The following is a 15790-nucleotide window of genomic DNA, read 5'->3' on the forward strand; positions in this document are numbered from 1 at the left end:
GATGATGATGATGATGATGATGATGATGATGGTTGTCATGACACCAGCAGACAGAAATCAGTGTGAAGCAGCTTGTGACTGAGATGCATCTTGAATTTCAACATTTCGCTCAAAACCTGTTAGTGACCTGTGTGGTGTGTGTGTGTTTGTGTGTGTGTTGTAGTTGTAGTCAGAGCTGAGTGCTGATGTCAGCATTATGAAGGCTTAAGCACCACGCAACCAGAGGGGAGAGGAAATGACTCTCATGCTCTCTCTCTAATTATTACTGACCAAGGGCCGCTCTCCAGTCAAATCTAATGCACTTTGGCTTGGCAGGGGGGGGAGGGAGGGGGGTGGGGGTGGTGGGGGGGGGGGGCAGATGGGGTAGTTTTCTGTCCTTTTGGGGGCAGTTTATTAGGCCGTCACTCAAGAGCTGACAGGAAATAAGAAGTTGACACACCAATATAGATTTAAGGTTAGGATTGGGGGGGTGATGATGAATGAAATATAAATTAAAGGTGTTTTATTATTGTTATTATTTTTGTCCCTTTGATGGAAGAAAATATTCACCAAAACTTTATCGTTTTTTAAAAAGAGGCTGCATGAATGAACAACAATGTCCCACATCAGGCACATAACCGGTTAGTGATGCCGATGCAAAGTCGGTTTAGATGGCAGCGTGGTGCTCCTGCTGGGCCGTCTTATATTCAATCAGCACTCAGTTCAGCTAATTTAGTGGTGAATTAGTTTTTCTACACACATTTCAACTGTTTTCTATAATTACAGGAATGACGTGTGGTAAAGAACAAAAAGACTTTGTCGTAAAGACTTTAAAAATCTTAAAGCTGTGGTTGAAGAGGAGGAAGACTTTACTTCCTGATCAGCTTTAGTCCCTCAGCTCTTCTGATATTTTTCATTAGCAGAGGCGGGTCGGTCACATGATAAGTGTGTGTGTGTGTGTGTGTGTGAGAGAGTATTTATTGTGTGTGTGTGAAATTAACCAAACCACAACCTTTTACATCTTTTCTTTCATTTTTTAATATTTACTTTTTTCTTTTTCTTCTCTCTTCAGCTTTTCCTTTCTTTTTATCTGTACACGATATATTTCCATGAATAAGAAACTCAAAATTCAGATTTCATGTTTTCTGTGTCATCAAACTAACAGCTGAGTTGGCAAAGAGAGGGAAATCATTTTATACTGAATGCGATATGACACATGAACGTGCGACCTGATATTCTGTCTACGATAGAAACATATTTGGAGATGAATAGATGTATGAAACCAACACCAGACTTTGTTGGTAGAGAGGAGCTGCTGCCTTTTGGCAGAGAGGTTCTTTAAATGTTTTTCTTCTGCTTCCTGCCAAACAGTTTTGGCTTTTCTGACAATTTTTTTTTTTTTTGAAAGGAAATTCATCGTCTTATAAAAATAGAGATCATCCTTTTTTTTTTTTTGGATGGTTTTAAACCTGCATTCTAAAAATGTACATTAGCTGAATGTTTATCTTGAAACTTCCTGTTTAGAGTTGGAATAGTTCATGGGAAAGATCTAAAGTTATAAAGTTACATATATCAAATTACAAGATATGAAAACAGATGAAAAATACATCAAAACCTTTCTGAGTCTGTGTGGTGTAAACATTAGATCCAAAAAGACTCCCTGTTTTCTTTAGAGCAAAATTTTCAGATTGTGTATAATTGAGATTCAAAATTTTCCTGTTCACCGACGTTAATATCTCGTCTTAGCGTGCCCGCTCCAAACGCCACGGATGTGCAGGCGGCTCCAGAAAACATCAGTGCGTTTTCATTGCAAAGCAGTTTGAGATTTAAAGAACATCCACTTCCTGATTTGAAAGCGAGCTGAGCGTATCCCAGCACGCCGCCATCTGCGCTGAGCCGGGCGGCGTTGGCTGGCAGGCGCTGTGGCTTCTTCCACCAGAGACCCAGAGGACTTCATTATACGTCCCTCCCCCATTCCCCCCATTCCCCTCTTCCACGCCTTTCATCTTTTCCTCTCCACTGCACCTCTCCCTCCTGCGATCTGGCTTTAAATCTTCTGTCCTCCATCTTCTCCCTCCTCTTATTTTTCTTTCCCATTTTGTCTTCCCTCGTCTGTCACTTTCACTCAGCCAGTTCAGGTTCTGTCATGACAGGATTGTTTGTAGGAAACAAAAAAAGGAAAAGAAAAGGAGCCAAATGGAAGTAAGAAATAACCACTTTGTGCCGTTAACCAGTCCAGTTAGTAACTACAAACCAGTTACTTCCATCGTCCCAGTTTGAAGAAAATCATAAAAATCATTAAATATTGCTGCCGCCTCCAGCACGGCCACATCGTGGTTACAAGTAGAAGGTTGTGGGTTCGGTTCCCGGCCTGGAGCCTTTCTGTGCGGAGTCTCCGTGTTTCCTCCGTCCAGAGACATCGTGTTTGGGTTGATAGGTGACTAAATTGTCCGTAGCTCTGAGTGGTTGTTGGTCTCTGTCTGTCTCTGTGATGGACAGGCGACCTGTCCAGGTGACCCCGCCCCTCGCCCAGTGTGAGCTGGGATTGGCTCCAGAACCCTCCGTGACCCGGAAACGGATCAGAGGAAGAAGATGGATGAATGAATGAATCATTCTCTCTCTCGGAGTCTGTTGTCGGTGTATTTTTCCACACTCTTCTGGTCCTGGACTGGTTCTTGGTCTCAGTCCTGGTGGCGTTTCGAGTGTGAGGCAGCGACAGGAAGAAGAAATGAAACGCAGGCGAGTCACGACACGATGTGTACAACTGCCCAGCGTTATGTCGCCCCACAGCACCAGAAAAGAAAAAAATGACCACCTGCTTTGCTCACTTGACTGAAAAAATTTTACTCACCATCTGCTCTGCAAACAAGATGGCGACCGTCGTGTCCGTCACTAGATAATTTAAAGATGTGACGAATAAGGTGGCAACTAATGATGATTTCACTCATCGAATCATATTTGTATTTATGGTTTTGGCTTGAAAATGTCGTATGGTGAGAATTTCCCAGAAACCTCTGCGACATCTTCATGTGGCTTCATTTTGTCTGACAAACGCTGAAATCGTAAAGATTTTATTTCCTGTGAGATTACATCATAAAGGAGCAAAGCCTCCTTGTCATTGTTTCCTGATAAATGATCAGAATAACTTTCTGCTGATCAGATAAGCAGTTCAGCGGAGGCGTCATCTGTCCCGTTGTGTCGCGGTCAGTTTCCTCCAGATGAGTCAGTGTCTCTGAGCTTTTCTGCCCGAAGCTGCTTCAGACTGAAGAACGAGCCAGAAAATGTCAGTTTGGGCGAAACTTTGCATGCGTGTGAGATTTAGTGTGCCGTGAAAACTGACAGGAAGTACACATATATATGGAAACATGCATGTGGCTGTTGAAATCACGTGATTTCACGCTTACACATGCATAAACAAACAAACAAACAAAAAAAAAAAAAAACACATACATGATGCATGAACGCACACACAAACACACACACTATCAGATCAGCTGGTGGCTTGACTTCATCCGTCTGGTGTGGAGCAAGCAGATCCGTTCAGATCAGTCACGGCTGACGGAGGCTCTGATAGCTCTTTTTGTGTGTGAAGTGTGTGTCAGTGTTTGTGTGTTTGTATTTGTGGGTGGGTGGGGGAAGGTGATACTGTAACACCTGTTCAGCAGGATCACTTACCTCAGGGGGCTGTACAGCATCCCAACACACACGCACACACACACACACACACACACACACACACACACAGTCAGTGCAGCCCAGTGGTTGGCAGAAAAAAGCACCATTTGGGACGTTCACGCTCCGATGTGCAATCTCTCTCTCTCTCTCTCACACACACACACACACTCTCTCTTGCTCTCATTTACAGTGACACAATCTGGTGACATAGCGCTGATGCCTTGATATCGCACAATCTCAGTCGAGCCATAACTGAAATAAGTCGCCATTAAAGCGCAATTTCACCAGAAAAAGATTTATATATATATGAAGAACAAAACAAAGCGCTTCTCTGTATCTGTGCTTGAAAAATAAAATCTGCATTACTTCACCGTTTCTTTCATAAGTGTATGACTGTAGGAGGATCTGTCAGGCTGCATGCTGGTCCGCAATAATGTCCAGTTTGTCATGCTGCACAAATCTCAGATGTGGTTTCTCCGTCCGTTAGATTCTGGACTATGTGTGCGTTCCAGTAAATGAGCTGGGCTCGCAGCATTTCCAGTTTTTAAAACATTAGAGGAAGAAGCAGCATGGATCAAATACTGCATTTTCCCAGCAGCCTTTTCTGCATTACACATTTATAGTGTGTTCCTGCTAATGGACGCACACAACAACGCTCAAACAGCAGCGAGGACTCACACATGTACACAAACAGATGAAGACACAACGAAGTGTAGTAAGTGCCAGACAGCAGCGACCACAGAGGCTTCCTGTGATTGGTTGGTCCAGCTGAGTTTATCATCACATCTGATTTCTCCGTCCAGCGTCCTGACGCACAGACCAGCGCCACCGTGATGGCTGTTTGTGACAGATACGTGATCCTCACCGTCAATTCTCTGCGTGTGCGTGAGTGTGAGTCTGTCTGGGTCTCGCTGTGCTGAAATGTGATGCCCCTGCCGTCCTGTCCTCAGCTCGGTGTGTAGGCTGCTGCTCTGCGTGTGCGTGCATGAAGTCTGCAGGAGTCAAAAATTTACTGAGAGGAAACTAACTGCCGAGTTGTTGTCGTTGTTCTTGTTGGTTCAGAGATGTTGGAAGATTGGGAGGGGTGCGTCGTCGCAAGTCAACTCAAACACGCCCCAAATGTTCAAATTAACCATTCGCAACCAATTAGTGAATGAAAATAGGCTCCAACATCCATCTAGCATGATCTTGGTTTTATTGAACTCAACAACTGTTCAGGAGAATTGAATGTTTCCGGAAAAGCCGAGCCGTCGACGATGAACACGAGGCGTTACGTTTCCATCTTGGTTGACTTCACTGTCGCCATCTTGGCAGAGCCGCTTTGTCGATGAAGAAATATTTTTATTGAAACGGAGAAGCCTGGAAGTGTTCTACCAGCAGCAGTTTGAAACACACTTTTGCTGCCACACTTTAACCGACGAGGAGCGACAACAACTTCACAAACCTGTCAGCTCAGCATTACGGTAAAAAAAATGAAGGGAAATGACGGTGAGAGAGCTCAGCTGCTTGTTACGTCACCCAATGCTGCGTTGTTAAATGGCAGAATGCATTTAATTCTATATGACGTGAGAGAGGATGAGGATGTCGTGTTCAGGCTGGATGAGGAGGAAGTAGATGACGATACGGAGAGCTGGATGGAGGTTGGGAAAGAGAAAAGAGGTGGAGAAAGATGGAGACGGAAAGAAGTAGAGGTGGACAGCCGTAGTGTTTTCCCCCCATGTTGAGTCACTGATCTACATTCAATCTACACTATGTGAATTATTGATTGGCCTTTAGCCAGCCTCTGTGTGTGTGTGTTTCTGTGTGTGTGTTGTGTTGAGCTGCTTCGGCTGAAAAGCTCAGTGGTGGCGTTTTTCTTTTTTATTCTATTGATGGAGGGAGAGCGAGGCAGAGGTAAAATAGGGAGAATAGACCAGATTGACGCACAAAGGTGTACGCCACATACACACGGTCGTCCATGCACACAAGCACACACATACACACTCACAAGCACACAAACAGGCTTTCAGGGTTCCATAAATATACACAAAAACAGGCGCAGATGCACAGAAATGCACACACATGGATACACAAAGACACAGAAGAAACCAACCTTTGAGGCAGGGCTGATATCCAAATACCAACAGGGAGGGGTTTAACCCCCCACCCCCCCACCCCCCCCCACCACCACCACCATCCTGGATGGGGCCATCTTCTCACTCAGGACTCTCCCATTCCTAAAACGGAATGGATCAGCGAGCGCTGTTCCTGCATGTGGGCGGGTTTTCTAAACCCGTAGACCTGCAATCCAGTCTGCAGCTCCTCAAGACGTCTTAGTCATCTCCTGAAAATGCATTATTTATTTCACATTCAATCCCAAAACTATGCCAGGCGGTTTTCAAAATGGCGTCCGGTTAATGGATCCAGTCTTCCTCGAAGGGCGCCTCGGAGGAGAGCGAGACATTAAAGCTCACAGCGACACTTTTAACTTCTAGGTTTTTATTTTCTATCCCGGACGTCTTAGGAAGACGGGGTTCGGTGTTAAACTGCCCATCCAGGTGGCACATGGAGAGATCCAAAGGGGCCTGGCTGACGGAGCAGGAACGCAACACAAAAATAGCTAAGAGTCTGCAGTTAATCGCTGCTCGTCTCCTGCACAACCTTCATCTTGGACCCCCCCCCAGCTGGAGCTTCCCAGCCACTGTTTAGTAATTACCGGCGGGCAGTTCCACCATCTCATCGCCCTCCGAGGTTCAGCTAAAGATAGCTGACGCTCAGCGGCCCATTACTGTTCATTCAAGTAGCTGCTTCACGTCCGTGAAGAGCTCCTCTGCCTCTCTTTCACCTGCAGCTGCTCCAGCTGTTTGTTCACGTTACAGCTCATCGTGCCAACAGTCAGTCAATCGGTCCTAAACCCTGACACCACTTTAACTCATCAAAACAGAAATGATCCAAACTGAACCAAACTCCGACCGGAAGGGGAGCACCGTCTGTCCTTTGTCCAAACACTTTCCCGAATCCTTTTTCTGCCGATGACAGTCCGATGTTAGAGTTTGGTCTGTTCTCCCTCTGATACCAGCAGTCAGTGATAATGTGCTTCAGATAAATATCTTCTGTGACGTCACCAAAACGTTTCTGTAGGGCAGTTTTGAAGCTGCTTTGCCGTCGCCGCATGAGAGTCTTTGATAACCGCGGTTTGTGTGCTTCTCTGACCCAAAAGGTGTTGATGTCCGTGTGATGGTTTAAACATTTTTAAAAAGAATTGTTCACGCTGTAAAGGCAGACTCATCTTATTATATTCTTGATTTAGTGTCACAGACTCTGACTTTGAAAACCTGCTGACTTGTTTTAGAGACTCTTCATGCTTACCTTATGGTTTCTGTGCTGATGGGATTTAAGGAATCGGAGGGGGCTGGATGGGAAGAACGGGCGAGGACCCTCCACCCCCTCCATCTACGCCGGTCTGCCTCTAATAGTTACTTTGCCATAGTAATGAATGGTAGCGTCGGGAAATGATCACCTTAATGATCGTAATTATTGTAATTGAGCTGCAATAGATAGAACATTATTGGAGGTTTCAGATAGATCCGGAGAGGAGCGTGGTGTGTGAGGTTGGACGAGGACAGGAGGAGATGATGTGAGGAGGGAGGATATTATAAAAAACACAAACAAACAGAAAAACCAGGACTATTGACGCTCTCAGCTTCTCATCTTCCTTCCATCCCCCCCCCCCCACCACCACCACCACCCTCCGGTTTTACTCTGGCTGCTTCGCTCGTCGACTGCAGTGTGGCGAGCAGATCGGAGAGAGACAGAAGGAGGAAGGAAAACTGATAGGAATATCCAGCGGAGGATGGAAGGCAGAGAGAGTGTGTTTAATCTGAGCTGCCCCCCCCCCCGCCTGCAGCCGAGGGTGCCTCTCCCCAGAAAGAGGGCCAAGTGCAGACACCCATATATAAATATGTGTGTGTATCAAAAGCTCATTTGAAACTTGGTTTTGTTTTGCCGTACGCTCCTCAGCTGCTACAGGCTATTCTTTCCATTACCCATCATTCCTTGCTGTGGCTAAGTAGAGACGGCCTGCCTGCCTGCCTCCTTCCTCTTCTTGTCCATCCGTCTGCGTTGGATGTTTACTGACGGCGCTTCACACATGTGTGGTGCTCAGAAATGCGTTCCACAACATTTATTATGTTGCCGTAGCAACTGAAGGTGTTGGATTTCCACAGGCCGCTCGGTGCTGGACGTCCACGTTTGACGTTCTGTTAATGATCGAGAAAGATTAAAAAACACAAAGGAATAAATAATCAGGCCACCTTCAAATGAACCTGACATGAGAATCTCTGTGAAGTATAAAAATAATGATTAAAATTTGCCTAATCTAAAATAGATCATACCAAACAGATTGAATTTGCCATGAAATTAGATTTTTCTCCTTAGATGTGATATAAATTTAGAAAATAAAAGTATGTTGCATCATTACACAAATGGAATTAAGTAATGGAGGATGTAAACAAATAATCCCTGAGTGGTGATCAGGAGTCAGAACATCAGCCAGATCAGCACCGAAATCACATCAACGTGACCTCGGGCCAGAAATGTGAAAATGAGCAGATAAGCCATCATGTTGCAGTTTGGGAGGCGGCTGAACGCTGGAACAGAGAAAAAGACTTCATGTTCTGCACGTTAACCTTTTTTAATCCGGAGAACACGGAGGGAAGTGAAAAGGAGTCCGTGTGTCACTTGACCAAGGCCGTCGCTCTGAGGGGGCGGGCCCTGGGGTCAGCACGGCTGTCAATCAACGAGCCCCCAGAGGCAAAAGATGCTGAGGCAAGTGACATGACAGTTTAATTAGCTAAAGACCAGTCGGGGCTTTCTGGGTGAATTTGAGGGTTAGACCAATTAAAACGCTTGTTTGGCGTTGGTCAAACAAACAAACGAGTGGTTGTTGGTCTCTGTCCGTCTCTGTGATGGACAGCTGAGCGAGAAGACGAATGAATGAATGAATAAATGGAAGAGGAGGAAAAGGTCAAGCGCTGTTTGTTGCCCCCCTCCCCCCTTGACCTCGATTGCTGACCTCTGAGATCATCCGAGTCAGACGAATGTCCGTCTGACCTCATCAACGCAACACGGAAGAGGATTTCTGTCTCGCAGAGCGATTGGTCGATAACAACCTTCCCCTCTAACCGACAGTCGGCCGAACCTACCAGTGAGAGGGAAGAAGATCGCAGTCAACACACAAATGAACAAACACATTCGTCCAGTTGTCCAGCAGCTCACTAATATGTTTAATTAACCACTAAATTTTAACTGAATATGTCGGATTAACGAGCTGCTGCTCAATTAGAGTTTCTTCATCTGCATCAGTAACACTGGATTCATCTGTTAAACCTGTTAGGTTTGTTTTTCTGCACGTGAAACAGAATAATCGTCTTAAAATAACCACCAGGCTAAATTTAGCAGAAGCAGAAATGTAACTTATCTTCCCTCTTTAATGTCACCACGTCCCACATAAAGAGATTATGTGTGAGAAGTTGAAGTTACCGGCTTGGCTCTGGTTTAACCGGACTGCGTCGGCACTGTCTGACTCTTATCTCCATCAGTCGGCCCGCTGCAGTAGCCACGGGGGTCCCCGCGCCAATACTGGCCTCATATCTCCGGGTCAAAGGTCATCTGCTTGGATCAGAGCGGACGGGGAGGTCGGTGTCGGGAATACTTCGCATGTCTCGGGTTTCGACTATGAAGAAGGAATGGGGGGGGGGGATTTATATTTAAATTTATTCAAATGAATCATTTTGATAGAGTCGATTTGATTGTTACTCTGTACTTTATGTACAACAACAACAACAACAACAAATGTGGCGGTTTGGATGGCAATCAAAATTCAGATTAGCCGGACCTGGAGTGTTGTTACCATGACGACTGTGCTGTATTCCTGGTGGACAGTACCTTATGGAGGGCTATTTTAGAGCTTCCTTGCAGCACAGCTTTTTCCTTTTTCTGCGTGTGTGTGGAACAGAAAGAGAGACGCGCAGTAAAATTATGATTAAGCGACTTCAAACTGATTAAATCTGGCAAAATGTCTCCTTACTTCAGTTTTTTTTTTTTTTTTTTGCATAGCATCATTCGTCCATTTAAGAGTTTTGATGATGATGATGATGCTTTTTTTTTTTTTTTTTTCATTTTCGCTCTGGAACCGTGAGAAAACGTGAGTCATGGCGGTGACGGGGAGGCCTCTCCTTCTGTTAGCGCCGCTACTTCACACGCTGGCATGAAAAACTGGAAGAAAACCACCTCGGATTCTGACCACATTGGTCCACAGTGTGTGTCTGTGTGTGTGTTTGTTTCATCTGTGTGTGTGTGTATATATATAAAAAAAGGCCAAGAGAATACATGCTAGAAGAAGGTGGGAAAAAAGAGACAGAGAAGAGAGGACGTAATTATAATTACCGTCTTTTAATCCTCTGGACACACACACACACTTTCACTCGTGTTCACACACCCGATGAGCTTTTAATTAACTATTTGGCGACAGGGGATTCTGGTATTGGGCTAATTATTTGAACTGCACATCCCTTCGCTCGTCTCTGGCTCTGAAACGTTTCCCGAAAGACAGGCAGGTATTCCTCGCTCTGAGCTCACCTGGTAATTGAAAGGTTTGGCGTTGGAGATCAGTGCGTGCCAAAATCCCTCGAAGCTGAAGTCAGAATCATCGGGGAGGGAGCGGGCTAAAGTTGGGCTTCTTTTCTGCTCAGGACTTATCTGCAGTGTAATACGGATTTAGCGTTAAAGGAGGACAAGGAGGCAGAATAACCAGCTGTCGGCTCCTTATTAAAGTTTTTAAGGCTCCACGTCTTTATCTGCGGTTGCAATTCAGTTCCATTTTAACGTGGTCAAATCCCCCAGAGGGATTTTGTTTGCAGGAAATGTTTCAATAGAAACACGATATCAAAATACACAAAGAAAGCCAAGTAACAAAGGCAGGCACGCAGTTGGCGGGAAAAGAGTGATTTATACAAAATCCGGCAGGTAGTCAAAAATGTTTTGGCTGATCGGTGTGAAATAAACTGGAAATGCTAAATTAACCACTAGTGTTGATGCCTACAGGCAGATTTTAAGTGTTAATCTTGTTCTTTCTAATCTGGAACCTTCATTTTCCTATTTAACGCTTACAATTATATACACATATGCACAGTACATATGAGTTTTAGTCACATTTGTTGTGTCTGTTTGGCTACAAAACAAATTTATCTTTTGAAGACATCCTTAAAGCTCCATGATGTAATTTTTCCAACACAGAAGAAACAGAAAAAAGGAGTCAGATACATTTTCTTTAACTCAACCACCTGACCAGGGTTAGCCTAGGGTCAGGGTTAACCCTAACCCTAGGCTAACCCTGACCCTAATTTTTGTAATTTAAAGAAGTCGGTTACGAGTTTAGTGATTGCTACATAGTTAGCATTATCAGTCTTTATCATAAATGATGTGCTACTTACAACAGAACCAGGAAGTGATGAGATGGACCAACTGGGCTGGGGCTAGCTGGTTAGCATGCTAACTTCAGTAGAAAACTGTCGATAGAGAAAGAAGAAAAACAGAAAGGTCGTTTTCCACCTCCGGTGAGAAAAGGAACAAAATTTGATGCTCCGCTTGCAACTTTTTGACTAAATGGAGAGTAAAAATCTGTTCACGCTAACTAATGCTAAACTATGTTGCGATAGCTAAACTTACATGGGGGTCCTTTAAAACATGAGAACATTAAAACACATTGAACTGATATCATTCATACTCATTAGACGGAATAAAATGATTTCAAGCCAACTTCATGCAGATGAGGCTGATATTCAGTGACAGCATGATTCAATCACAGTTTATTTTACTGATCGGTTTCATTCTCGTAGTTAATTTGACGACGTGTTTCCGTTAGTCCAGTTGTGGTGGTCATCTGGCTCTGAAGGCTGTCAACAGTCAAACGACGCTGTTATTGTGATCTAACGTGGTGATTTATTATTCTCTCACTGTGTGGATGCTGTTTAAGCGGCGTCTCCACTCCGGTAAAAGAAAAGATTTGATTTGCAGACCGTTTAAAAACACAAAGATGATTTCAGTCAAACATTAAATATCTGTCTTCATCAGGGAATGTGGATGAGAGTGTGTGGGGGTGCAGTTTTTGCATGTCTGATTGTGAGTGTGTGTGTTTGCTGGTGGAAGCAGCAGTCAGGTGGATGCAGTCTGTTTCTAAATCAGATCTGTGTGATTCACTGTGCTGATGAGTCACCACAGCAGCACGAGCACAACCGGCCTTGTCTTCCCATACACACACACACACACACACACTGTAGGTCTCCTATTGTACACGTATGCAACGTTTTGTTTTTTTTACATGTGATTGGCCTGAAAATATGTGTCTGTGTGTGTGCGTCCTACACAACGGGATGGAGCTGCGTTCTGCAGATGTGATTCAGTGACGAATGTGGAAGCTGCTGATGTCATGAGTTTGCTTCTCCTCGCTGCTGAACTCCTCATTTCCTGGACATTCATCATTTATCAGCCAATCACCTTGCACACGCGCGCACACCAACACACACACACACAGAGTCGTGTGCGTGTACAGTCATTATCTATACAGCAGATGCAGCTAACAGGATATAAGCGGCTGACATAACTCGACAAGACGCTTTTATTTAAAGACCGATGAGGAACGAGGGAAGGAAAGAAGCCGTTTGAAAAAGGGAGGAAGGAAGATATAGACGTGTGAGTCAAAAAAGTGACTGTGAAAGTGTGAAATGATACTAGTAACAGTCGTGATAGTTGTGCTAGTAACATGCAGCCGCGTTGTGTAACCGCCGTCTGCTTCAGACAGCCAAGTGAAACTGAATCACATTGATCGTAGTATCCGTCTCACACACACACACACACACACACACACACACAGAGTGTGCAGCTTACACATTTTGTTCCTGGATCAGAAAAATATGAAACTTTAACGCAGGAATGTTCTAGAGAGAGACTTTATCAGCTCAAACTGTCCCGTCCGTCTGTCGACTCTTTACATGGATTCAGTCCATTTGTTTGTATTCATCGTCACATTTTAGTTATTTAACGTCTTCCTCTTATTTAGCATCCGAACACACAATCATTATTTTTTTAAACATTCAGGTCGTTTCTGCCGCTCTCTGAAAAAACACACCCACCGACCTGACTGTGAAATGAGTCACGTTAAAACAATCTTTTTTTTGTGATTGGAAAAAGTTTGGTCCTCACAGTTTAAAAGGACAAAGTTGGCTGCTTCTTTAAGAAACAATAACAGACTTGTAATTCTCTATAACCCTGGAGGGTTATCATGCCGACAGCGTCTATCTGTGGTTGGAGTGACCTTGAGGTAAACAACAGAAATGCAGCGAGCAGGTACGGAGGTTTGTTTGTGTACCCGCTGCGCATGTAAACAGTGAAGCTGGGGCTCATTTCGAAGGTTTCGTTAACCACCGCTCGTCTGACTTTACAGCCAACTATGATGATCGAAGGTCAGGCTGACTCCTTGAACTGTTTCGTCTTGTGCCCTCTGTGCCATGGCGTGCTCTTCAGTGATGATTTGACCTTTGACCTTAAAAACGGCCCATGCAAACTGCAGAAATGTTATAAACTTAGGCAGCGCTGCTTCAATGCTGGAGTGCTTTGGACGACCAACCTTTGATTCCTCCTTGAAAACTTCGTTTGTTTTTATTTAAATGAAACATTTTCACAGTGATGTGGGGGATGTCACTGTGGTATCTGAATATTACAAACTTTTATTGTCATTTACCTGCTTCAGATCTGAAAGGAGTTTTCCCACTTTATTCATTTATTCGTTCATCTTCTACCTCTGATCTGTTTCCGGGTCACGGAGGGTTCTGGAGCCTGGACAGGTCTCCACACAGAGACCGACAACCACCGTGCTTTTATTTATTTTCTTTTGTATGTTTAAAAATGTGCTGATTTTTTTTTTTTTGGTTTGTGTGTGTGTGTGTGTGTGTGTGTGTGTGTATCCGCTCTTGGTGTGAAGTTTGTGTACACACATATGTGTCTGTTGCAACAACATGCACAAAACTGTCATTGTCTGCAGCACTTGTGTGGAATGGGCATGTGCACGTTTGTGTGTGTTTGCACGAGTGTCTAAGTGTGTTGAGCAAGTGACGGGGAGGAGGGGATGTTGAGAGATTTGTGGCTAAGGTGAAGTGTGTGTGTGTGTGTGTGTGTGTGTGTGTGTGTGTGTGTGTGAGAGAGAAGACAGACGAGTCGGTCATCACTTCTCTCGACAGTTTTACGGCTGCTGAGCTAGCAGGATGCTGTGGGATGTTAGTTAGCCCACTTCACACATCAGGCCTGCACGTTTGTGTGTCCATGAGTACTGTGTGTGTGTGTTGTGTGTGTGTTTGTGTTTTCGACTGTGTTGGATGCTCATTCTTCAGAGTGCACCTCCATTGACGTCCTATCAGATCTCATTGACGTTGCCTGGTCGACCTGTAGCCCCGAGTTTTCCCAGCGTGTGTGTGTGTGTGTGTGTGTGTGTGTGTATCAGTATGATGTTCATAATTTATAATGTGGCCAGGAATTGAATTTTATCTCGAATGTTACCTGAGTCAGGATGAAATTGTTCCAGCAGCATCTCAGATGAACTCCTGTCTTCGTGTTACGCCTGAAAACGACCAAAAACAAACAACAAAAAAAAAAACAGCTTCTTTAAACTCTTTGTGTTCTTTGATAGAAGATTATTTAACCCATTTCGACGGACCGTTTGGTGTTTTCATGTTGGAGCCAACCGTTCAGCTGCAGGCTCACTGAGCACGCTCAGCTTCACTGCAGCTGCTTCAGCAGAACTAAAATGGAGATGGTACATGTAGTCTGCTGACGGTAACCTACTTTTATGGAGCCCTCTCACTCAGAATGACAAAAATACTGCGATTCTCAGTCTATCTTTACCTCCATCTCTCCCTCTCTTCTCCTGCTTACACGTTTATATTTGTTATTCACTCCTTCTCTCTCCTCTCTCTCCCCTTCATTACCTTCTTCTTCAGTTTTTCACGTTCTGTCCCCCCCGACTTCATCATCTTTTTCAGGAGTTCACTTCTTAAATGTCAACTCTTCCTATTTGTTCCATCTCTCCATCTTCTGTCTGTTTTTTTTTCTCGGTCCGGTGCATTTATCCAACTTTGCAGTTTCTCCATCCTCCAGTCTTTATTCTTTCATTTCCTCCCTCCCTCCCTCCCTCCTTCCTTCCTTCCTTCCCATCTTTACTTTCCCCGCAATCCAAACGCCGTCTTGTGGGATTACATTTAAATAGCTCTCCGCTTTCTGGGACATTTCGTGTGTCTCGTCTGCTCCTTTTAAGCTTTTTGTGTCATTGAAATGCTCTTTTGGTCCGAGAGAGGAGTTGAACCTTTCTCCGCCTCCCTTTGCCTCACCCTCTGAGGGAGAAGGGGTTAGGGGTGAGTCAAATGGGGAATTGTGTAGCACAAGAAGCAAAAAATGACTTTATGTGCCATTTGCTGAGATCCGGCTTCACTTCTGCCCCCCCCCTTTCTGTTTACTCCGCTCTTTTCTTCCCTTTTCCAAATTTTACCTTCATCCACTCCTCTATCTGTCCTTTTTATTCCTTTCCTTCTCTTTCCTTTGTCTCTTCACTCCATTTTGCTTCGTCTCCTCCTCATCCTCCCTCCTCCTCCCATCCCAGCGAGGAGATGCTGACACCGTAGCCGTCGGCCTGGCTGAGTTAAAGATTGTATGATAGCGGGAGTGAGATGGAAGGAAAGGGAACAAGTGACGGAAAGAAAGAAAGAGAGAGAGAATGGATGGAAAAAGGGGAAGAATATCTCCCGGCACAAGTGGTGTAGATTAAGATGGAAGAGAAAGAGGCCTTTACTCAGGGAAGCATGAAAAAGAGAAGGAGGGAAGATTAAGTGTGAGAGAGAGAGATGGTAGAGAGATGTGATGCCTTTGGCTGGATAAAATGTATGAGCTGCTGGAGAAATTTTTAATGAAAGGCTCAGGATGAAGGATGGATACGGAAGCTTTTACTAAATGGATTCAAAATCTGATAATGACAATAATAATGGTCAAGATAAAGCACGAAGAAGGTAAAGACATTGTATTTGACAGCTGTGGCTGTCGACGGTAAATACAA

At 44.5% G+C, this 15790-nt stretch overlaps 1 protein-coding gene across 1 annotated transcript in view; it reads left to right on the forward strand.

Annotated features, from left to right (window-relative positions):
- Positions 1-15790, forward strand: part of cacna1ab (calcium channel, voltage-dependent, P/Q type, alpha 1A subunit, b) — a 114967-nt gene that overhangs the window by 17040 nt on the left and 82137 nt on the right. The window lies entirely within an intron of this gene.

The sequence above is a fragment of the Echeneis naucrates genome, chromosome 1 (assembly GCF_900963305.1).
Source record: "Echeneis naucrates chromosome 1, fEcheNa1.1, whole genome shotgun sequence".
In the NCBI taxonomy this organism is placed as follows: Eukaryota; Metazoa; Chordata; class Actinopteri; order Carangiformes; family Echeneidae; genus Echeneis; species Echeneis naucrates.